Raw genomic sequence first — 24,180 nt, forward strand, 5'->3', positions numbered from 1 at the left:
TACCGACTTGAAACTACAGAAGGAATCTCAAGCAGCTCAACGCAAAATCAGAATTCGCCGTATGTCGAAAGAACTTAATGAGAACTAAAGACATTCCTCATCAAGAGATACGTCCCCGATCTGCATTTACTTCTCAGTCCACACGAAGCATCAGGTGTACGTGCAACACGAAATGCCAAAATATGAGGTGCCTTTGTGTCAAAAAGAAAATTAAGTGCAAATTCAAATTGTCACTCTAGCTTCCGTGATGCAACAAGTGGGTCATGTCTGTTCTGCTTTCTGTTTTACCGATACCAGTATTCTGTCGACATTCGTTTTTAAGTCGTGAAATGTATGTGCAAGATCAAATTTCCAGAACGTAAAGTGTTTTTTGTGAGGAAGAAAAGTGAGTATCCTATGCTTTATTTCGTAGTTTTGTTCTTTTAGTTTCAAATGCGTGCAATAATTAATCAAGGCTTCTCGTTTTGTGTCGTTTTAATACTTTCCGTAAATGGTACTGGTCATTCTGTATATGCCTAGGAATTGTATATTATTCCTAGGAAAAGTGTGTAACATTTTCAGAAAAAAAATATATTTCATAGTTTGCCTAAAACTATCAGGCATTCTATAGAATACAGAGATTTCACACAATGCCAGTAGCACATAAAAAGATATAAGAGAGACAATAATCCTATACTACTTGAACGAATTATTACACACAAATTTTATCTTTAATTAAAGGTTAAAAATATTTGTTCCCTATTACTTTCAGAAGAAATAGATATCTTGATATCAACTGTGTCGTAGCTCACACACAGTGCTGACTTTCCACGCAAGACGACTCGATTCAAACTAGTGCCTCCTCCACACAATAACGCCCATGCTTGCACGCAGTTGCCATCTGCCGTTGAGAAGAGGAACGTGGTGTACACGCAATCTAGCGGTGACGGCAGCAAGTAGAGCTGCGTCGCATCACGTGTACATGGACGTCATCTACGGGCCGCCATATAAACTACGTGTGTAGCTACATGCGCGCGCCTTTTAACGCATCTGACAGTTGGCTCTTCGACTCAGCTGCAGTCGGGTTACCGGATCAATCTGAGGCACTCCCTGCTTTCCTAGTTACGCCGAGGTTTCAGATCCTTTGGCAGGTAGGTAAGAGCACAATTTCGTTGACGATATATTTGTTATTGTTGCGATTTATCAATGGATAGAATGTCTAATTTCTGCGTATTTTGTTACTAGTTATTGACAAAATCAATAACTTACTTGAAAGATATTTCCCATTATTTTTAATGCAGGCATTCGCTTGTCTTTCTTTACAAACAAACAGATAATTGGTGAGTAATGATCGTTTGTTTTATAAAGAAAAGTACCTGTGTGCAATAGTTTAAGGTGCGAACTTCATCACCGTAAAAATATATGCAATTTCTTCTGATAGAACTGTGTGAATTAGCTGTCAAATATGCTTAATATCACAATGTATAATTATAAAAGTCGCTGAACCCACGTATTACTTATTTTCCTTCAGTGAATTCACGCTGATTTCCTTAGGGGGAAAAAAATGTAACGTCATATTAGCGTTTATTCGAATGTAACGACATCTAAAGTTGTTCATATTCTTTAAGCTATTGCGTATATAATTATGATCCATTATGTAGGTGCAAAAATATTCATTTTTGAAAAGTTATGCATTCAAAAAGATTAAGAATGGTGACTTAAAAATTGTTTACTTTCAGTCATTTGCTACCGGATTCGGCTCACTGTCTCCTCTGTATCGAATGTAAACAATGGGTTATGCTGTCTGTGTTCACCAATCGCTCGCTGCCTGTCTGTTTCACGATTAAAATTTCGTCTTGTTATTAGTATACGTGGAATATATGTCAAATTCTCTGAGGGATTCCTAATTTCCGCAGCACTACATTGTGCCTTAACATGTAGACTACTATTGATAGAGGTACTTGGATATAGCACTTGGAATTGTTCCCGATTCATGTGAGAGGATGTGAGCTTACATGCACTGTCTGTAATATGTAGCCTCGTTTCATAGACGGTCAGCCCTCTAATTTCTAATATAGCACGCATTTGAAAAGGAGTAAACTAGTTACATTAATTAGTTCTTGAATAACAGAAAATACGTAGTGTTCCGATTTTATTGCCGAGCGACTGATCCCCATAGCATAACTAATACAGTCATTAAGCTGTCTCGCACGATACTCCTTAAACCTTTATTAATACACCAATAAATCTTTCAAAGACGAAGCTCCGAAACCTTACGAGATTTGCCAGTGATAAGTACCTTCTGAAATGACGGGCTGTATAAATAAGAGTAATTTAGAAAAAAAATGAAGTCATATTTTCGTTCACAGTGACTAGGTTTTGTCATGACCATCTGACTGTAATTTCGATTTTACAAGGGATTACAACAAAGTACCTAAAATTGTCCACTTAAAAGTAGCCATATTCAGCTGTACCAAGAGGTTGCGTGGTGGAGCTACAATTAATTCTTCTGGTGAGATGTTCAGGTATACAGTGGTTAACGTCCATGAAATGGGGTGACTGACAAAATTTTCAGTTTCAGGTAGTCCAATAGCATCAGATTCGTGCTGTAATTTTATCTATGGTTTCATGATTATATACGAATGGACATCATCTATCAGTAAGTTTTACCAGGATGTGATATCAAGATCTGAAACCAACAAATGTATTACTACTGTGATCTTCAGACTGAAGATCGTTTTGATGCAGCTCTCCATGCTAGCCTGTCATGTATAAGTGTCTTCATATCTGAAGAATTACTACAAGCTGCACCCATTTGAATCTGGTTACTACAGTTAAGCCTTGGATGACTTCTCGTAACTTTTGACTCCCACCAAATAGGTTCCTAACTGGGTGAAACAGAGCTCCACCGACAAACTGTCAGAGGTCATTCAGGAATTGCTCCTGAGTATTTTAGTATAAGGCACCCGCGACTCGTTTCATGTACACTTCAGGGGGGGGGGGGGGGGGACAACACGAAGAAATTATCCGAACTTGCTGGAAATCGGTAGATGTGATGTGCATTTACAGGCAAACAAAGGATTGCAATTTCAGAATAATTGGATGACTTATTCAACAGAAAGAGCTTCACAAACTAAGAAAGTCAAGAACAAGTTTGCCCATCTGTGGTCCTTATGAAAGCAGTGATTCAGATTGGCATTCATTGGTTGAGTTACTGGACGTCCACCTGACGGATATCGAGCCAAATTATGTTCAACTGGTAAGTTAGATCGTCGAAATCCCGAACTGGGTGAAGGGCCATGCCCATAATGCTCCAAACGTTTTCAGTGGGAAAGATATCCGGTGGCCTTGCTGGCCAGGGTAGCGTTTGGCAAACACTAAGACAGGCAGTATAAACCCTCCCCATGTGCGGGTGGGCATTATCTTGCTGAAATGTAAATCCAGGATGGCGTGCCATGAAGGGCAACATTACGGGGTCTAGAATATCGTCGACATACCGCTGTACTGCAAGGGTGCCGCGGATGACAAAGGGGCCCTGCTATGAAAATAAACCGTACCTCAGACCATCACTCCTGATTGTCGGGCGTATGGCGGGCGACAGTAAGGTTGGTATATCACTACTGTCTGGGACGTCTCCAGACACGTCTTCGGCCTGGAATCTGAGCGACTGGTGTAGAATTGTCCTCAGTGATGAGTTTCGCTTCTAATTGAGCGCTGATGACGTGCATGAAGACGTCCGGGGCAGTGGGGAGATACTAACCTGGCTGTCGCCCGCTATACAGTCCGACATGCAGGAGTGATGGTCTTGGGGTGGCATTCCTTTTCATAGCTGGCCCCTTTGGTTGTCACGACCGCGGCACCCTTACAGCACAGCCCTACATCGACAATGCTCTACCACCGCTTCGCTGCCCTTAATGCAGGCCATTCTGGGCTTGCATTTCAGCAAGACAATTCCCGCCCGCACACGGCGTGAGTTATACTGTTCGTTTTCGTGCTTGCCCAACCCTATCTTGGCCAGCAAGATCACCGAATCTCTAACCAATTGAGAACGTTTGGAGCATTACGGGCAGGGCTCTCTAGTCATCTAGGAATTATGACGATCTAACGCGCCATTTGAACAGAATTTGGCTCGATATCCCAAAGGTGGACATCCAATAACTCTATCAATCAATGCTAAGTCGAATAACTGCTTTCAGGAGGGCCAGAGGTGGACCAACGTGTTATTGACTTGGTCAATTTGTTAAGTTCTCTCTCTTGAATAAATCATCCAATTTTTCTGAAATTATAGACATTTGTATGTCTGTACATGTCATCGCATCTACCGATTTCTGTCCAGTTCGGATAATTCCTTCGTGGTGAGTAGTCTTTTTTTGTCTTAGAGTGTAATTATGATTAATTTGGTTTGTTACCTCAATCACCCGTATTTCTTTCAAAATACCTTCACAACAGTGAAGACGCGTGTAGTATGCAATAATCAAAACGTCCAACACACAATACAGAGTAGTGCAACATCCCTCACACGGAACACACAAACTTTCATCAGAGGGTGTTAAGTCTCTTGAGTCAGTGTGCAGTACAGCACGTAAGGAATGTGAAACTGTTTGCGTACAAGTATTGTTCAAAATTTAGACCACCACGACCACTGCAGTGTGTAAAGCGACGCACCGTCGGCTATGTTACAAACTCAAGAATCCCAGGAAATTGGCGTACTTCCGCTGCTGCGATAATCCTAGCGTCCAGGTCCGTGCGAGTTTCGACCGGAGTCTCGTAATCTTGGTTCTTCACATGTCTACAGAAGGTGAAATCCAATGGTGTCATTGACCACCGCGACTATTCCATTGTTGTCATTGTGCTTCTTAACATCGAGTCGTGTGACTTATGGCCTGCCGTCGGGTAGACCGTTTGCCGGGTGCCTGACTTCCGATTTGACGCCACTTCGGCGACGTGCGCGTCGATGGGGATGAAATAATGATGATTAGGACTACACAACACCCAGTATCTGAGCGGAGAAAATCTCCAACCCAGGCCCTTAGGATTGACATTCTGTCGCGCTGAACACTCAGCGGACTTAACATCGAGTGTAAGGATGGCATAACTGTAGACAATAGCAGGTAAAATGAGCGGATGGAAACTAGGTCGTCGACATTTACACTGTTATCTACTACTTTCAGTGCAATGAAAATACAAAGCTAACTGAGACAATAAATTAAACGAAATACAGTAACTCTGTAGCGAGCCGCCACAGACCGTGGGCGTCTTACACCTAAATACTCAGAAGGTATCCATGAACAATCTCTGAAAGTTTGCCGGTGAAGTTCTTGGTCAACCTGTGTAAGTCAAAACAGATTTATCGTCGATCAAAAGGAAAAAGAAAATACTCGCTGCAGATGGCGATATTGTATCGCATAGCCATTAATCTGGACATTTAAAGAAATCTTTTTATCTGATTCATATTTTACCAAAATATGCCGAAGCCTTTTGTCTTAATAACTTCGCGTGGCTGTACTAGGTAATGGTCGTACAGCTCGTCTGTTTCGGCGGTCCCAAAGAAAATGTAAATTAATTTCCACTGCCAACGAATTGCACATCGTCAGGGTGAATGGATGGATGACGCATTTAAAGTGTTTACGTCCCTCCCGGAATAACGACTGTCTTATTTTTCGATATTGACGCAGTTAACCTGGCATCATTGGCATCTCTTCTCTCATACTCGCCATTGTGTTACACCATTTCGTACTTGTACCGCTGCTCGTATGGATGAACGAAATCCACCAGTGACTGAGCTGACCGCACCAACAAAAGTGGCTATGGATAGCACTCGTATTAGGAAGCTACACAGTCCACATCGAATGTGGTAATGATCATTTTTTGTTTTAATCATCTCAGGGGTATGCTCAAACATTAATACATACACTGATAAGCCAGAATATTATGACCACTGCCCACTGCGACGATGGATGCCCCTGATGGCACTGCGGGATCGTGACACGGTAACAAATGTGTGTAAGCGGAGCAGACAAGCACAATGAATCATCGTAGCGAAGATGTGGCTTGCAAATGGGGAAATCCATAGAGATAAGCGACTTTGACAAACGGCAGATTATTACTACGCAGAGTCTGCGGACGAGTATCTCGAAAACGGCGAAACTGATCGAATGTTCACATGCTACTGTCGCGAGGATCTACGGAAAGTGGTAGGACAGTTCAACTACCACTAGGCGCTAAACGGTTGGACGTCCGCGACTTCACAGAAAGTGGGGTTCGAAGGCTCGTCTGCTCTGTAAAGTAGTATAGATTGTGATCTGCGGCATCTCTGTCGAAAGGGCACAGTGCTGGTGCACCCACAAGTGTTTCGGAGCACACCGTTCGTCGTACATTGTTGAACATGGAGCTCGCCTACGTTTTCACATGTTGACCCAATCACGTCGTCAATTACGATTGCAGTGGACACGGGACCATCGGGATTCGACTGCCGATCAGTGCAAAAATGCGGCCCTTCAGGTGAATTACATTTTTGGTCATCGAGGTGAACGGCGGCTCGAAACGTGCAGCGCGCGACGGACGGAGACTGGTGGGAGCAGTATTATGCTATGGGAGACTTCTCCTGCGTTTGCATGGAACCTGTGGTAGTAATCGAAGACACGCCGATAGCTGCGAACCACCTGCATCCCTTTATGATTGATTGCCGGCCGTTGTGGCCGAGCGGTTCTAGGCGCTTCAGTCCGGAACCGCGCTGCTGCTACGGTCGCAGGTTCGAAACCTGCCTCGGACATGGATATGTGTGATGTCCTTACGTTAGTTAGGTTTACGTAGTTCTAAGTTCTGGGGTACTGATGACCTCAGATGTAAAGTCCCATAGTGCTCAGAGCCATTTGAACCTTTATGATTGATTCTTCCCCGACGGAGATGTCATCTTTCAGCAGTATAATTGTCCGTGTCTCAGAGCCAGAACCGTTCTACAGTGGTTTGAGGAGCATTATAGTGAACTCACATTGATGTCTCGGCGACCAAATTCGCCTGACGTAAATCCTATGGCACCGATCTGGGTAGCTATCAGGCGCCTTCATCGCATACGCAAATCAGCGGCCCGTTATTTACATGAATTACATGACCTGTGCATAGACATCTAATGTTACATACCTCCATAAACCCACCAACAACCTGTCGGATGCCTGAGACGCACAATCAGTGATGTATTTCGTTCCAAAGACGGACAACCTAGCTATTAATGTTGGGATGAGCGTTGCTGAAGGCGGCTCCAAAACGATGATATCAGGCTCTGAGAAATGCTCTCGACAGATCGGATTCTCAGAGTACTGGTGATCACCCACAGAAGAGCTTAAAAAACAGTTAAAGAGTTTGAAGCACTGACTAACGTAACGCCCTCCACTAACAGTTGTCCGAAAGCCTAGTCTGACGGTGGTGAGAGCCTTAGAACAAACCTAAGTGTTAACCGAAAGCACAAAGTTAAAAAATAAAGAAGATAGACAGTAAACTATTTGGTTCATCTTGCGGCACCCAGACATGCCGCAGTAGTACCTGAGCCGCAGATTATCATCGCGTTGTTTTCCTTGTCATGGACCATTATCTGCAAGAAATTTATAACAGCCATCAGAAACTGCGAAAAATACAATTTCTGAGTGATGAGCGAGGCAAAACATCTTTCGTAACCGTTATAAAATATTAATCTGAAAATTATATGGAATAGGTTGTTACTAAACCTGCTAAATACTTAAACACATTATGATATTTATTGCCGACGAATGGACGTGACATATTTCAGAATGTTCTCATTCAGACAGCTGACAGATATGTTCGATCATTACTCAGTTGTAGCAGTCATGGTCGTCAGGATATACAGCACAAAAAAGCTGAAAATATAACTGAAGCAAAATACACTCCTGGAAATTGAAATAAGAACACCGTGAATTCATTGTCCCAGGAAGGGGAAACTTTATTGACACATTCCTGGGGTCAGATACATCACATGATCACACTGACAGAACCACAGGCACATTGACATAGGCAAAAGAGCATGCACAATGTCGGCACTAGTACAGTGTATATCCACCTTTCGCAGCAATGCAGGCTGCTATTCTCCCATGGAGACGATCGTAGAGATGCTGGATGTAGTCCTGTGGAACGGCTTGCCATGCCATTTCCACCTGGCGCCTCAGTTGGACCAGCGTTCGTGCTGGACGTGCAGACCGCGTGAGACGACGCTTCATCCAGTCCCAAACATGCTCAATGGGGGACAGATCCGGAGATCTTGCTGGCCAGGGTAGTTGACTTACACCTTCTAGAGCACGTTGGGTGGCACGGGATACATGCGAACGTGCATTGCCCTGTTGGAACAGCAAGTTCCCTTGCTGGTCTAGGATTGGTAGAACGATGGGTTCGATGACGGTTTGGATGTACCGTGCACTATTCAGTGTCCCCTCGACGATCACCAGTGGTGTACGGCCGGTGTAGGAGATCGCTCCCCACACCATGATGCCGGGTGTTGGCCCTGTGCGCCTCGGTCGTATGCAGTCCTGATTGTGGCGCTCACCTGCACGGCGCCAAACACGCATACGACCATCATTGGCACCAAGGCAGAAGCGACTCTCATCGCTGAAGACGACACGTCTCCATTCGTCCCTCCATTCACGCCTGTCGCGACACCAGTGGAGGCGGGCTGCACGATGTTGGGGCGTGAGCGGAAGACGGCCTAACGGTGTGCGGGACTGTAGCCCAGCTTCATGGAGACGGTTGCGAATGGTCCTCGCCGATACCCCAGGAGCAACAGTGTCCCTAATTTGCTGGGAAGTGGCGGTGCGGTCCCCTACGGCACTGCGTAGGATCCTACGGTCTTGGCGTGCATCCGTACGTCGCTGCGGTCCGGTCCCAGGTCCAAGTATGGTGGGTCTGACACACCGGTGTCAATGTGTTCTTTTTTCCATGTCCGGGAGTGTAGATAAACAGGCAGTCGTGTCACCCTACGAATAGGAGACAGAAATTATTAATTTCGGAAAGAATATGTATTTCAGCTTTAATACACGTCTGGCATGGCGTATAAAATATATTGTTAGCTAATGGTCGAAGATGCCAAAAACTATCCACGGAATAGTAAGGATATTAGTAAGTTTCTGCTGAAAAAGAACTGAGGAACACAATGTAAAACTGCACCAAGGCAGATTACAAGAAATACCCTTGCCTACCAAATGTTGATGCCCAAAACATCCAGTAACCACTGTAGCAATATCCTACTTCAGGATCTCTCGCAAAACGCTAAATAATAATGCATTTCTTAAGACTGCAAATGAAGCAAAAGTACTGGGCCGTACTCGAAGAAGTAAACAGACAACTTCTACATCAACATCTGTATCCACATCAATACTCCGCAAGAAACCTGACGATGTATGACGGAGGGTACTTCTGGTACCGCTGACTGATACCCCACATCCTTGTTCCATTCGCGAATGGCGCGTGGGAAGGATGATTGTCTATAAACCTTTGTATTAGCTCTAATTTCTCGCATTTTCTCTTCGTGGCCATTCCCCGAGGCCTATATGGGGGAAATAATGTGTTGTCCGACTTGTCGCAACGTACTCTTTCGTAATTTAAGTACTAAACCTCTCCGTCGTGCTCAACACCTCTCTTGTAGTCTCTGCAACTGCAGTACATTGAACATCCCTGTAACGTTATCGTGACGAAGCGCAGTGCTCTACGTTGGATCTTCTCCAGATCCTCTACACTGACGGAAAAAATCGCAATACCAAGAAGGAGTTGAGAGACATAAACGAAGGTTGGTAGGCGTGTTTCTACGTCTGAAAGATGATGTTTATTCAATCTCCGCGCTAGCTGCATTAGAGTGCTGCTAGTAGCGCCACTGTGACGATGCAAAGCAGGTTTGCTTTAGATACACACTGTAACAGTTGTGAGTTGATGTCAGTTGAGAATGCCTTTAAGGCGACAAAGATGCCATTATCAACACCTCACTTAGTTTGAACGATGTCGTGTGATAGGGCTATGAGAAGTTGGATGTTCCTTCTACGGTACTGCAGAAAGACTTGGCAGAAATGTAGCCACTGCAGATGGTTGTTGGCAGCAGTGGGCACTAGAATGTGCGGTCACAAGAAGTGCGGGCCCCGGACGACCACGTGGCACTTAAGAGATGTAAGACCATCGTTATTGGCGTATGACTCTGGCGCATCGTACTGCATCTGCTGCAGCAATTTGATGTTCAAATGTATGTGAATTCCTAAGGGACCAAACTGCTTAGATCATCGGTCCCTAGACTTACACACTACTTAAACTAACCTATGCTAAGAACAACACACACACACACACACACACACACACACACACACACACACACACACACACACATGCCCGAGGGAGGACTCGAACCTCCGGCGGGAGGGGCCGGCAGCAATTTCAGCAGCAGCTCTACATTACAGTGACACAAAGTGTAGTGTTGACAGATTGCCAACACTACGCACATTATTTAAGGGAGGCGGCCATTAAGCAAGCAGGCGGACTTGATGGTCTGAAACAGGATACTTCATAAATGCGATAAAGAAAAGTACGTGGCTGCTGGAATACTTAACTTTAATCCACCATTTGTATACAGCGTTCTTGATGAGACATTTCATACAATAACTATCAAACTAGGTAAGGCTAATGGCGCCTTGCTAGGTCGTAGCCATGGACTTAGCTGAAGGCTATTCTAACTATCTGCTTGGCTAATGAGCGATGCTTCGTCCGTGTAGTCGCTAGCAATGTCGTCCGTACAACTGGGGCGAGTGCTATTCCGTATCTCGAGACCTGCCTTGTGGTGGCGCTCGGTCTGCGATCACACAGTGGCGACACGCGGGTCCGACATCCACTAATGGACCGCGGCCGATTTAAAGCTACCATCTAGCAAGTGTGGTGTCTGGCGGTGACACCACACAAAGAACTGTTATTTCAAGGACAGCCCCGAGCCAGATCCCCTGTAGCGTGCATTCTACTGACCCCAAAACACTGCCATTTGCGACTTCAGCGGTGTCAAGCGAGAGCTCATTGGGGGGCAGGGTGGAGTTCTGTTGTTTTTACTGATGAAAGCTGGTTCTGCTTCGGTGCCAGTGATGACCGAGTGTTGGTTAGAAGCAGGTCAGTTCAGGGTCTGCAACCAACCTGTCTGCGCACTAGACCCACTGGACGTACATATCTGGTATTATTGTCTGCGGGTGCGATTTCGTATGAGAGCAGGGGCGTTCTCGCGGTTATCCCACGCACCCTGATTGGAAATTTGTTCGTCAGTCTGGTGCTTCGACCTGTTGTGCTGCTCATAAACAGCTTTCCAGTGAGTGTTTTACAACAGGATAACGCTCGCCCACATACCGCTGTTGTAACTCACGGAGTGTCGACATATTGCTTTGGCCTGTTAGATCTACATCTTCATGATTACTCTGCAATTCACATTTAAGTGCTTGGCAGAGGGTTCATCGAACCACAATCATACTATCTCTCCACCATTCCACTCCCGAACAGCGCGCGGGAAAAACGAACACATAAACCTTTCTGTTCGAGCTCTGATTTCTCTTATTTTATTTTGATGATCATTCCTACCTGTGTTGGTTGGCCTCAAAAAAATATTTTCGCATTCGGAAAAGAAAGTTGGTGACTGAAATTTCGTAAATAGATCTCGCCGCGACGAAAAACGTCTTTGCTTTAATGACTTCCATCCCAACTCGCGTATCATATCTGCCATACTCTCTTCCCTATTACATGATAACACAAAACGAGCAGCCCTTTTTTGCACCCTTTCGATGTCCTCCGTCAATCCCACCTGGTAAGGATCCCACACCGCGCAGCAATATTCTAACAGAGGACGAACGAGTGTAGTGTAAGCTGTCTCTTTAGTGGACTTGTTGCATCTTCTAAGTGCCATGCCAATGAAACGCAACCTTTGGATCGCCTTCCCCACAACATTATCTATGTGGTCTTTCCAACTGAAGTTGTTCGTAATTTTAACACCCAGGCACTTAGTTGAATTGACAGCCTTGAGAATTGTACTATTTATCGAGTAATCGAATTCCAACTGATTTCTTTTGGATCTCATGTGGATCACCTCACACTTTTCGTTATTTAGCGTCAACTGCCACTTGCCACACCATACAGCAATCTTTTCTAAATCACTTTGCAACTGATACTGGTCTTCGGATGACCTTACTAGACTGTAAATTACAGCATCATCTGCGAACAACCTAAGAGAACTGCTCAGATTGTCAGCCAGGTCATTTATATAGATCAGGAACAGCAGATCTGTCTCCAGTCGAGCACATATGGGTCGTCATCGGACACCAACTCTAGTGTCATCCACAACCAGCATTAAGCGTCCCTGTATTGACCGACCAAGTGCAATAGGCATGGAACTCCATCCTACAAACTGTCATCAGACACCTGTACAACAGAATTCATGCACTTTTGCTTTCAACATTTTGGCGGTTACACCGGTTATTAACGTCCCAGAATTTCACATTTGCTATGCCTTATCTCGCGCTTACGTTAATCTGTGACCTTGGTCTGTTAATCACTTAGATATGTTACCTAGACAAATGTATTCCCGAAATTTCATTACTCCACGTTAGTTGTGTTTTAATGTTGCGATTTTCCCGTCAGTATATTAGTCCTGCCTGGTAAGGTTCCCAGAGTGAACTTCATAATGAATGCCTAAATGGCAAGTTCTTCCACAAAAGAAAGGCCGGGAATACTTATCCATTCATTAGCCACGCTACTGCGAAGTTAAATTATATGAATGTTCATTCTGTAAGTACATAACGTTGCCTTATTCAAAGATATCTGTTAGCCTTACACAAACATAAATTTCCGCATGTTTCCGTTCACTACCCCACGTTGTCCTCTTTAGACACTGAGGCATTTATCGCATCTCACCACTAGTTTAGTTTCTCCTCGTATCATCCCGTGTGGAATATTATCATCAGTCACAAATGTTTATCAACAATATTTTGCACCACGTCTATCTTTTCTGTTTGGAGACATAATCCATGCTTTATTTCAGTTCATTCGAGGATGTGGAGATGTGTTCAAACCTCTCGGCGCCGTGGACAGCTGTTCATCTTTTTCCAGGCATGGGCCACATTTCCGGACAGTGGCAGACAGAAACGTCGACAGCAAACAAAGCTTTCAGTGGCCTTTCGACAGCAGGAACATTACTGAGATAGCACTTTGACAAATCTGGAAAGGTCGCTGCTGTGGTTTCGAAGAATGAAAAGAATGAACTGTCCTTCTCAGGAATACTTTATCAAAATAACCGACAATCTAAAAGCCTAAGACTCTACTCCATCAGGTTATAAGCTTAACGTGTTTCCAGACTGGCCGAGCTGAATTGCTGCACGATTTACTTTGTGCTTCCGTACCGTCGAAGAGACAATGAAAGCTTTGCTTCTCTGTGTACTATACTGTTTTTGCGGAGTCCGCAAGTGAGCTAAGAAAGGACGAACAACTGTCCCTGACGTTGAGAGGTTTGAGCATTGCTCTACTGTTGCGAATAAATTGAAATAAAGTATGAATCATATCGTTAGAAGGACAAGATGAAAAGGAAAGAAATATTACTGTTAACCGCTTTGTGACACATTGGTTCATGATGCATAAACTAATTAATTCCTCCGGCAATTCAGCTCGTGCATTCTGAAACCACTTTATCATATTAACCTTCATGGTTTTTCTGAAGCTCTGTAGAGAATGCCGGGACGGTTCCTTAAGCGAGGCTACTATCAATTTCTTCATCCACGTTTCATAGAACCAACCAAATTCTCTGTTCGTTATAACATCGACAAGATTATAATACTTGCTAAAGAAATCGTTTTTAATAGAAGGTTACACCATTTGGCGCAAAAATCTTGTATTTGGTTTTATTTGAGAGCGGGGTTTGCGACAACGAAACTCGTGTTTTCAGTCGCGATCGCAGAGGACGTTGTATTGCAAGACCGGAAACCACCGCAACGGAAAAACAGAACGGGAGATTAAGGAGACAATATGGAAGCAAGCCGTTATCGGAGGAAGTCAGAATCGGCATCTAAGTGATTGGCACAGAGCAGGTCCACGAGCTGTAGCAGGGGTAATGGCTCGCAGTGGAGCTTTCAAGGAATTTTCCACACAGCAAGCGGAGGCTACTGCTTCCTTGTCAGCTGCACCTGAAGCTTTCGCTGTATGGTTTTACAGTCTGCCCTTGGTTTTTTCACTTGGGCAACAATTTCTCATTTATGTCTCCTATTTATTTATCTATTTTTACACAAGAGAAGGCCGAGACGGCGACCTAAAAGATATTGGTATATGACTTTAGATAACAAGTAATAGCAACATGAATGCGTGTGGCTCAAGACCGTAATGCCTGCCGAAGTATGCAAGAGGCCTTTATCTAGCGTTTAGCTTGTGGATGATGAGGAAATCATTCGTCTTTATATAAAACGATTTTATGCTTACCTTCGTGGTTGAGGCCACTTCGTGGCAAGAAGTATTACAGCCGACTTATGGGGAATTGACGCTGCTTGAGACAAGTATCTGGCTCCCGATTGCACGACCGCTTTCACGCCTGTGGGTTGTTTGGCCGTTACTGACCTCTTTCCTGTACATCGGAGGGTTGTCAACTCTGCTACTGTTGATAGCCCGACCAATCTAGGCATTTGTCTGCATAGGAAAAGAAAAATGAAGAATCTCTATATACATAGAAAAAGAAACACACTACTGTACAACTACACTATCGATAACAAATTGCCGGAACAGTATATATATCCCAAAATACCTAGGAGTAAATATCGAGAGCGACCTTAAATGGAATGACCACATAAAACAAATAGGGAAAGCAGACGCCAGATTGAGATTCATAGAAAGAATCTTAAGGAAATGAAACTGATCCACGAAAGAAGTGGCCTACAAGGTGCTCGCTCGACCGATTCTAGAGTATTGTTCATCAATCTGGGACCCTTAACAGGTAGGACTGATAAAAGAGATAGAGAGGATCCAACGAAGAGCGGCGCTTTTCGTCACAGGATTGTTTAGTCGGCGCGAGAGCGTTACAGATGGTCAGCAAACTCAAGTGGCAGACGCTACAAAAGAAGCGTTGTGCACCACGGAGAGGTTTACTATTGAAAATTCGAGAGGGGTACTTTCTGAGAAGAGTTGGACAACATATTACTTCCTGTCACATACATCTCGCCAAGTGACCACGATGAAAAAATTTGAGAAATTAGAGCTAATAAAGAGGTTTACCAACAATCATTCTTCCCACGCGCCATTCGCGTGCGGAACATGGAGTGGGGAAATCATTTAGTGGTACCCGGAAGTATCCTCCACCGCACCCCAGCCGCGCGGTCTGATGCCTTGCCATGGTCTGCGCAGCTCCCCCTGTCGGAGGTTTCGGTCCTCTCTCGGGCATGGGTGTGTGTGTTGTCCTTAGCGTAAGTGTGTTTAAGCGCAGGGACCGATGACCTCAGCAGTTTGGTCCCATAGCAACTTACCACAAATTTTTACCACGCTCCATCAGTTGGCTTGCGGAATATTGGTGTAGATGTAGATAGAAGGACAAAGACGACAATGTTGTTGTTGTCTTCAATACAAACATTGGGTTGATGGAGCTCTCCACGCTAGTCTATCCTACACAAGCCTCTTCATCTCTGAGTAAGTACTGCAATCCGCGTCCATCTTAACCTGCTTCTGTAACCGTACCTAGGTTTTCCTATACATTTCTCTCCATTACGAAATTAACTATTCCTTGATGCGTTAGGGTGTGTTCTGTCAAACGATCTCTTCTATTAGTCAAATAGAGACATACATTTTTTGTCCGTTGTTCGATCCAGGACTTCCTCATTACTTATTCTATCTAAGCTTCTAATGTCCAGCATTCTTCTCTAGCACTCATTTCAAAATGTTCTATTCTCTTCTTGTCTCAACTGCTTATAGAACACGTTTCACATCTGTTCTACGCTACGCTCCAAGCAAACATTTTATGAAAGGTCTTCCTAACACATAAATGTACACTCCTGGAAATGGAAAAAAGAACACATTGACACCGGTGTGTCAGACCCACCATACTTGCTCCGGACACTGCGAGAGGGCTGTACAAGCAATGATCACACGCACGGCACAGCGGACACACCAGGAACCGCGGTGTTGGCCGTCGAATGGCGCTAGCTGCGCAGCATTTGTGCACCGCCGCCGTCAGTGTCAGCCAGTTTGCCGTGGCATACGGAGCTCCATCGCAGTCTTTAACACTGGTAGCATGCCGCGACAGCGTGGACGTGAACCGTATGTGCAGTTGACGGACTTTCAGCGAGGGCGTATAGTGGGCATGCGGGAGGACGGGTGGACGTACCGCCGAATTGCTCAACACGTGGGGCGTGAGGTCTCCACAGTACATCGATGTTGTCGCCAGTGGTCGGCGGAAGGTGCAAGTGCCCGTCGACCTGAGACCGGACCGCAGCGACGCACGGATGCACGCCAAGACCGTAGGATCCTACGCAGTGCCGTAGGGGACCGCACCGCCACTTCCCAGCAAATTAGGGACACTGTTGCTCCTGGGGTATCGGCGAGGACCATTCGCAACCGTCTCCATGAAGCTGGGCTACGGTCCCGCACACCGTTAGGCCGTCTTCCGCTCACGCCCCAACATCGTGCAGCCCGCCTCCAGTGGTGTCGCGACAGGCGTGAATGGAGGGACGAATGGAGACGTGTCGTCTTCAGCGATGAGAGTCGCTTCTGCCTTGGTGCCAATGATGGTCGTATGCGTGTTTGGCGCCGTGCAGGTGAGCGCCACAATCAGGACTGCATACGACCGAGGCACACAGAGCCAACACCCGGCATCATGGTGTGGGGAGCGATCTCCTACACTGGCCGTACACCACTGGTGATCGTCGAGGGGACACTGAATAGTGCACGGTACATCCAAACCATCATCGAACCCATCGTTCTACCATTTCTAGACCGGCAAGGGAACTTGCTGTTCCAACAGGACAATGCACGTCCGCATGTATCCCGTGCCACCCAACGTGCTCTAGAAGGTGTAAGTCAACTACCCTGGCCAGCAAGATCTCCGGATCTGTCCCCCATTGAGCATGTTTGGGACTGGATGAAGCGTCATCTCACGCGGTCTGCACGTCCAGCACGAACGCTGGTCCAACTGAGGCGCCAGGTGGAAATGGCATGGCAAGCCGTTCCACAGGACTACATCCAGCATCTCTACGATCGTCTCCATGGGAGAATAGCAGCCTGCATTGCTGCGAAAGGTGGATATACACTGTACTAGTGCCGACATTGTGCATGCTCTGTTGCCTGTGTCTATGTGCCTGTGGTTCTGTCAGTGTGATCATGTGATGTATCTGACCCCAGGAATGTGTCAATAAAGTTTCCCCTTCCTGGGACAATGAATTCACGGTGTTCTTATTTCAATTTCCAGGAGTATACCAACAAATATTCGTCAATGTGGCGAGTTGTGGGTTCCAAATGTTGGACGGAACATACTAAAGTATAAGAATGGGAAGAACTGCTACAACAGGGTAGTAATACTTTGTAGTGTCTGGATACTGCGATTCTCGGTCTCACGTCTTGTACTATTCGAGATGAGTAGAAAATGCATCGGCTCTCATTTCACCATCTCTTTTGTTAAGACCACTTGTGCAGAGCCGGCCGGTTTGGCCGTACGGTTCTTGGCGCTTCAGTCGGGAACCGCGTGACCGCTACGGTCGCAGGTTCGAATCCTGCCTCGGGCATGGATGTGTGTGATGTCCTTAGGTTAGTTAGGTTTAAGTAGTTCTAAGTGGGACTGATGACCACAGATGTTAAGTCCCATAGTGCTCAGACCCATTTGAACTTGTGCAGAACAACAACTATACAGCACTTATTGCACAACCACTTGCCACGAACCACCACAAGTTTCAAAATGCATTGGCACTGTCAGTAGATCGACGGGAGACAATGGCAAAATGTCTTCACTAACATCTTTTACAGAATAAGAATGCAGTTTTCCAAGATTGCTCTCAATGCCCAAAAATGACTATACCAGGTCACCCAACGTTTTACGTATATGATCTTATCCGATACCATTATCCTCTACCTTCTCGAGAGATGCAAAGCGATAACTTTCGTTTCACTATCTTGATCACCTGTCCTGCCTCTGGTAGGAGCAGAAGAATTTGGCTCGAAGAGCTGGAGAGCGATGTAAAGCTACCGAAAGAGGACACCGTCACGTATAGCGGCTTTAATTCGACAGACGAAAGGTATACATTCAATGTTGGCTCTAGAGACAAGGTATATGAAGTAAAATATCTTTTGTCATACAACGAGCAGTCCCTAGGGTATTGTATTGCATTGTATTGAATGTTAACCGGGGACCTAGAAACGACGGAGAGGTTCCGTCCCCGCCGCAGCCGCAGTCGTCCACAACCCCACGACGACTACCGCAGTCCACTTCACCCCTCCGCCGCCCCACACCGAACCCAGGGTTATTGTGCGGTCCGGCGCCCGGTGGACCCCCCAGGGAACGTCTCACACCAGACGAGTGTAAAGTGGTCCAAATGGCTCTGAGCACTATGGGACTTAACTTCTGAGGTCATCAGTCCCCTAGAACTTAGAACTACTTAAACCTAACTAACCTAAGGACTTCACACACATCCATGCCCGAGGCAGGATTCGAACCTGCGACCGTAGCGGTCGCGCGGTTCCAGGCAGTAGCGCCTAGAACCGCTCGGCCACCCCTGCCGGCCAAACGAGTGTAACCCCTATGTTTGTGTGGTAGAGTAATGGTGGTGTACGCGTACGTGGAGAACTTGTTTGCGCAACAATCGCCGATATAGTGTAACGGAGGCGGAATAAGGGGAACCAGCCCACATTCGCCGAGGCAGATGGAAAACCGCCTAAAAACCATCCACAGACTGGCCGGTTCACCGGACCTCGACACAAATCCGCCGGGCGGATTCGTGCCGGGGACCAGGCTCTCATTCCCGCCGGAAAGCCGTGCGTTAGACCGCACGGCCAACCGGGCGGGCATCCCTAGGGTAAGAAGTGTTACTTCTGTCAAGTGCAAACGGCGTCCTCGAGAGGCAGATGAGAGGGCAGAGGTGAGGACATTTCCTTGCTATAGGATAGAATACTGTCCTAAAAGGCGAAAGAACCACGAATCTGATGAAATGGAGAAATAAAACGGGGAATCATCCTGTTAAAAGCTGAGGATAGTAGCTTGTATGGACTCTTCTTAAGTGCAGTCTTCCCGAATAGTCCCCTACCCTGATCTGCAGCATGGACATGAGAAGAAATGTCTCACAAAAGTAACAAATGCAACTGTCTAGGAACATGGAATGCGACATGAGTGCTGAATGAGAACTGGAGATTGTAAAGATAAAAATAGAAAGGGTAAAAATTGACGTATTGAGACTCGACAAGGTGAGATGGCCAGACAGCGCAGACTTTTGGGGTGGAGAATGGAGAATATCACAAACAGTTAACACTCAAGATTCCAAAAGTGTAGGTTTCATAGAAACAAATGACTCTTGTGAAACAAGTAGAGAGTGTACTGGGACACTATGATACATTAATCACGATCAAGCCAAAAACTGAACCAAAACATATATGCCCATACATTCGTAATCTCACGCAAAAGTGGAGAAGAGTTATGAATAGCTAGCCGAAAACCTAATGAAAGTGAATGATAAAAGACAATGACATAATAATGGGCGATCTGAATGCAATAGTGGGAGAGTGCATATGGTTAGGATCTAGAAATAACAAAGGCGAGGGATTCATTACATTTTGTGGAAGCTAGTCACTTTTAATTACTAATACACTTCCTCAGCGGAGGTCCTAACGGAGGCCTGCGCGGTGGCCATCGTCTTGAAGATAACCGGTTCGAACCCTGGTGGTGGGAGAAATATTCACCGCCGTTACTTGATGGCAAGGGTAGGAGAGTTGTTGGCGAAAAATTCCCGAACATCAGAATTTGCATTAAATTCCGAACATCTTCGTAGAGATACCGTATAACACTAATGGTCCCCCGTGGTGCTTTTAGGGAGGAACTGTCCCATTGACGGCAATGGGTTTCACATTGTTCCTTCTCTCATCATCACGCAACGCAAACATGATACCACACTATACTAACATCCGTTACAGTCACGTAAAGTTCTCCAGTTATTCGTCAAACCCAAACCCTTCCATCGGAGTGCCACACAGTATAGTGTGAGTCATCGAAATCACTCGTTTCCGGTCATCCGCTGCCCAGTGGCGTAGCTCTTAACATCGACTCAAGTGTCGCTTAGCATTGTGTGGCTTATGAGGAGCTGCTCAGCTATCGTACCCCAGTCTTTAGCTCCCTACGCACAGTCATTGTGCTAGGTGGACTGCTGATAGCACTTTGGACTCACATGTGATTCCTCCTTCTGATTTTCTGCGATATTTTACAACCACCCTCTGAAATGTTCGACGGTCCTTGTCTGTCAGTACAGGAGATCTGTCTGGTCTTGATTTAACCGTGGTTGTTCCTTCGTGTTTCCATTTCACAATAACTTAACGAACCACCTTTAGAAGGGTTGAAATGTCCTTAACAGATGTGTTACTCATTCGAAGTCGCCCGCCCAGCTGCTAACCGCGCGGTCTAACGCGCTGCTTCCCGAGCGGGAAGGGCGTGCCGGTCCGCGGCACGAATCCGTCCGGCGGATTAGTGTCGAGGTCCGGTGTGCCGGCCAGCCTGTGGATGGTTTTTAAGGCGGTTTTCCATCTACCTCGGCGAATGCGGGCTGGTTCCCCTTATTCCACCTCAGTTACACTATGTTGGCGATTGCTGCGCAGATACTGTCTCCACGTACGCGTACACCATAATTACTCTACAACGCAAACATTTGGGGTTACACTCGTCTGGCATGAGATGTTCCAAGGGGGGGGGGGGGGGGGGGTCCACTGCGGGCGGAACAGCACAATAACCCTGGATACGGTGTGCGGCGGCGGTGAGGGGGGTGGACTGCTGTGGCCTGTTGTGCGGTTGTGAACCACTGAGGGCTGCGGCGGGACGATGCCTCTCCGTCGTTTCTAGGTCCCCGGTTTAATACACAATACTCACATTCGAAGTCACTGAGCCCTCCCGAACCGCCCATTTTCTGTTATTGCTTCCCTACTAACAAAGGACAACACAGTACTCCAAACCCCCTTTTTGTACTAGGGGGTCCACCTCTCGTGACATCTAGTGGTCAATTCCGATTTACGCTGGGGTATCCGGATACTTCTGATCAGATAGTGTATGCAGGTTATTGTTGAGCCCACACTTCCACATCAGCTGCATGTTTCGGAACATGCAAATAGAAGTTTGGTTCAAATCTTATCGGTATCACTCTCATTTAATTCTGTGTGTTATTTGGCGGGAGGATTTCTTCTGTTTTCCTTTCTAAACCATAATCAGAATAATCCTTTACTTTGTTTCTAATGTCTTCTCCGTGCTTTTTATTTATCATGGTTTAAACTCCCGTTGATAGCAGGATTCGGAAAATTTTCTCGTCCAGACAACGATGTACGAAGACACAGATCGTTAGAGTAATAAAGAATGAATTTACCATCACGTTATTGAAAGAAATCTCGTGTCTACCCACCTTGTGGTTTTGAGGAACCATGGAAAATCTGAATCACTGCAATTAATCCGGAGTCTGAACCACGGACTTCTCGAATAAAAGACTACTGTAATAATCAATCTACCGTTTCGATTGGTTATTCCCTTTTTCTCACAAGGTTTTACCTTAAGACACAGCATTTGAATATAGTCGTGAAACACAGCGTTAGAACTGGCTATCATTTAAGAACGCACATTAATGATGGTTGTGTTGTATTCGTGTTCATTTTGGGCGTGTGATTATATTCTTATTGAACTCGGGCACACATTTACTCGAGAATTATTTCTGAGAAACGTTTATTAAAAACTGCTGCGCTCGAATGCACTTTTTATTTCACTTTCGATTCATAAGACGAATGCTGAGAAAACATGTAAAACAAATCGTGAATTTATGTATGAACCGTTTCAGAAAATGGAGGGACGAAAGTGAAAGAAGATCTCAGTAATCTAAAGAGAAGCTCAAGATGATAAAGGGACGATGATAAGATCCCGTGATTACATAATTTCTCATTTCTGTTTTTATTAACAGTAAACGTATATGACAGCAGGACTTAACGTTGGTAATAACTTACACGATTATATAAAGACAAACAAGTAAGATATAAAAGTTTCGGAAAACATTCAAGAGTGAACAGTAATTAACTTGATGTTAAAAACTTAACTGACAACGAAAACAAACATGCTTATTTTGGATGCAACAGTTTACGAAGCTAGCAGGAATAAAGGTTGTATAAAAAAGAAATTGTCTCAAGGAAGACATATATTTATTTAGAAGAATAGATTTGATTCTACATTGCGTATAGAAGTTAAGAAATCTCTAGTTTATGTCTTAGTTAGCGTACCAGAATAGCCAGTACACACTGTGTAAGGTAATTAGACATTAGAAACCATCTTTTCGATTCTTGGAAGGGTACTATATTCCTTCATCTGACATTTTCTAATAACCCCGACGTCCACGAGACTTTAAGGTGCACTCATCCTTACTATGATGCAATTATTATATTGTTGTTACATTCCTCCAAGTTGAGGGTACAGTCCGGCAGCGGACTGTGTCTGCTCTTCAGCCATACTTTCTGTTAAGTTCCATGTGTTTAAGACAATTATCAAAAGATGAAAATGAAGCATGTGGCATTGAAACAGATTACATACTTTTGGCGATGTTGGTCTGCAAGGTGAGTGTTGTGACTTGGCAAGACAGCCAAGCCACTATGAGAGGAAGCCGAAAGGCACGCGTTTAAGCTCACTCAGGCTTGCGTGAGGTCTGGAACAGTTAAAGGAATAGAGACTAGCAAAAAAGGTACGTAGCTTCTGGAATACTTAACTTTAATCCATAATTGGTGAACATCGCTCTTGACGATACATGTTTTATAGCATCAATAGTAACTGGTAATGGCGCCTTGCTAGGTCGTAGCAAATGACGTAGCTGAAGGCTATGCTAACTATCGTCTCGGCAAATGAGAGCGTAATTTGTCAGTGAACCATCGCTAGCAAAGTCGGCTGAACAACTGGGGCGAGTGCTAGGAAGACTCTCTAGACCTGCCGTGTGGCGGCGCTCGGTCTGCAATCACTGATAGTGGCGACACGCGGGTCCGACGTATACTAACGGACCGCGGCCGATTTAAAGGTTACCACCTAGCAAGTGTGGTGTCTGGCGGTGACACCACAGTGAGTGTTGTCGCGTCGATGTTGTACTGAATGATGATGATTTTGGTGGCCCTGTAGGTAAGCCAGAAGGTAATATCCAAAGGATGCATCACTAACTCCAGTTAAGCAGGTAGATGGAATAGAATTACGAGGTCATGAGGAGAAAATTGGTATATAGCTAGGGGGGGGGGGGGGGACTTATATTAGAGGTGGGATGGGGGGAGAAGGGGACTCGTGAAGAAGTGAATTTGTGAGGTGACCGTTGCGGAGGTTGTGATAATGGAACAGGATCTGACTGATTCGGTGATGGAGAATGGGTGCAGGAGAATTGGTGATGCTATGCATGATAGGATAGGTATCAGAGATCGGGATTAAGAAAGGTACGTAGGCGGGAGAAAGGGAAATGGGGGTGATTTTGGCAGCAGTATGGGGCGGTGGCATTCGCCTGAAATACGGAAAGGGCAGAAAGTGCGATCTGTTGAAGGATATAGGGTTGCTCAAAGAAGTAGATGTTTTAGAGGGTACTCGTAACAAAATGGATTATATCATCAGTGGTGGGAACAGAACGTACGGCACTGTTTGGATGGAGTGCTGTGTTGGTTGAGTGGATGGAGGTGGTCTGTATGCGGAGATTCTACTTCTAACATTTGGCTTTGTGGGGCGGGGATACAGAGTACAGAAGAAAATTATTATAGTAGGCCTAAGAACTACAAGCTGTCCCGCGAATTACTACAATTTGCACAAAATATTCTCGGTCTTCTTATTACGTCAAACGAGAATAAAGACCCGGAAGTTTCTACGATAATTAACATCGTCATGTAAGGAGCAACTAACGAAGGCGACGAATGCTATCGTCGAATACTTGTATATCTAGTCCTACTTGATGCGGCAAGAAAGCCGAGAATATTTCATGCGAAGGTGTCATTGCG

At 45.4% G+C, this 24,180-nt stretch overlaps 1 protein-coding gene across 4 annotated transcripts in view; it reads left to right on the plus strand.

Annotated features, from left to right (window-relative positions):
• The first annotated feature begins 992 nt into the window (after window positions 1-992).
• LOC126470523 (uncharacterized) overlaps window positions 993-24,180 on the plus strand; it is a 253,347-nt gene continuing 230,159 nt past the window's right edge. For 2 of the 4 annotated variants that reach the window (XM_050098440.1, XM_050098437.1), the window contains exon 1: window positions 993-1,130. The gene's annotated coding sequence lies outside the window, so the exon portion shown is untranslated. Of the gene's footprint in view, window positions 1,135-24,180 lie in introns of all 4 variants that reach the window. The other 2 variants (XM_050098441.1, XM_050098439.1) reach the window with 1 other exon arrangement.

The sequence above is a fragment of the Schistocerca serialis genome, chromosome 3 (genome assembly GCF_023864345.2).
Source record: "Schistocerca serialis cubense isolate TAMUIC-IGC-003099 chromosome 3, iqSchSeri2.2, whole genome shotgun sequence".
Lineage (NCBI taxonomy): Eukaryota > Metazoa > Arthropoda > Insecta > Orthoptera > Acrididae > Schistocerca > Schistocerca serialis.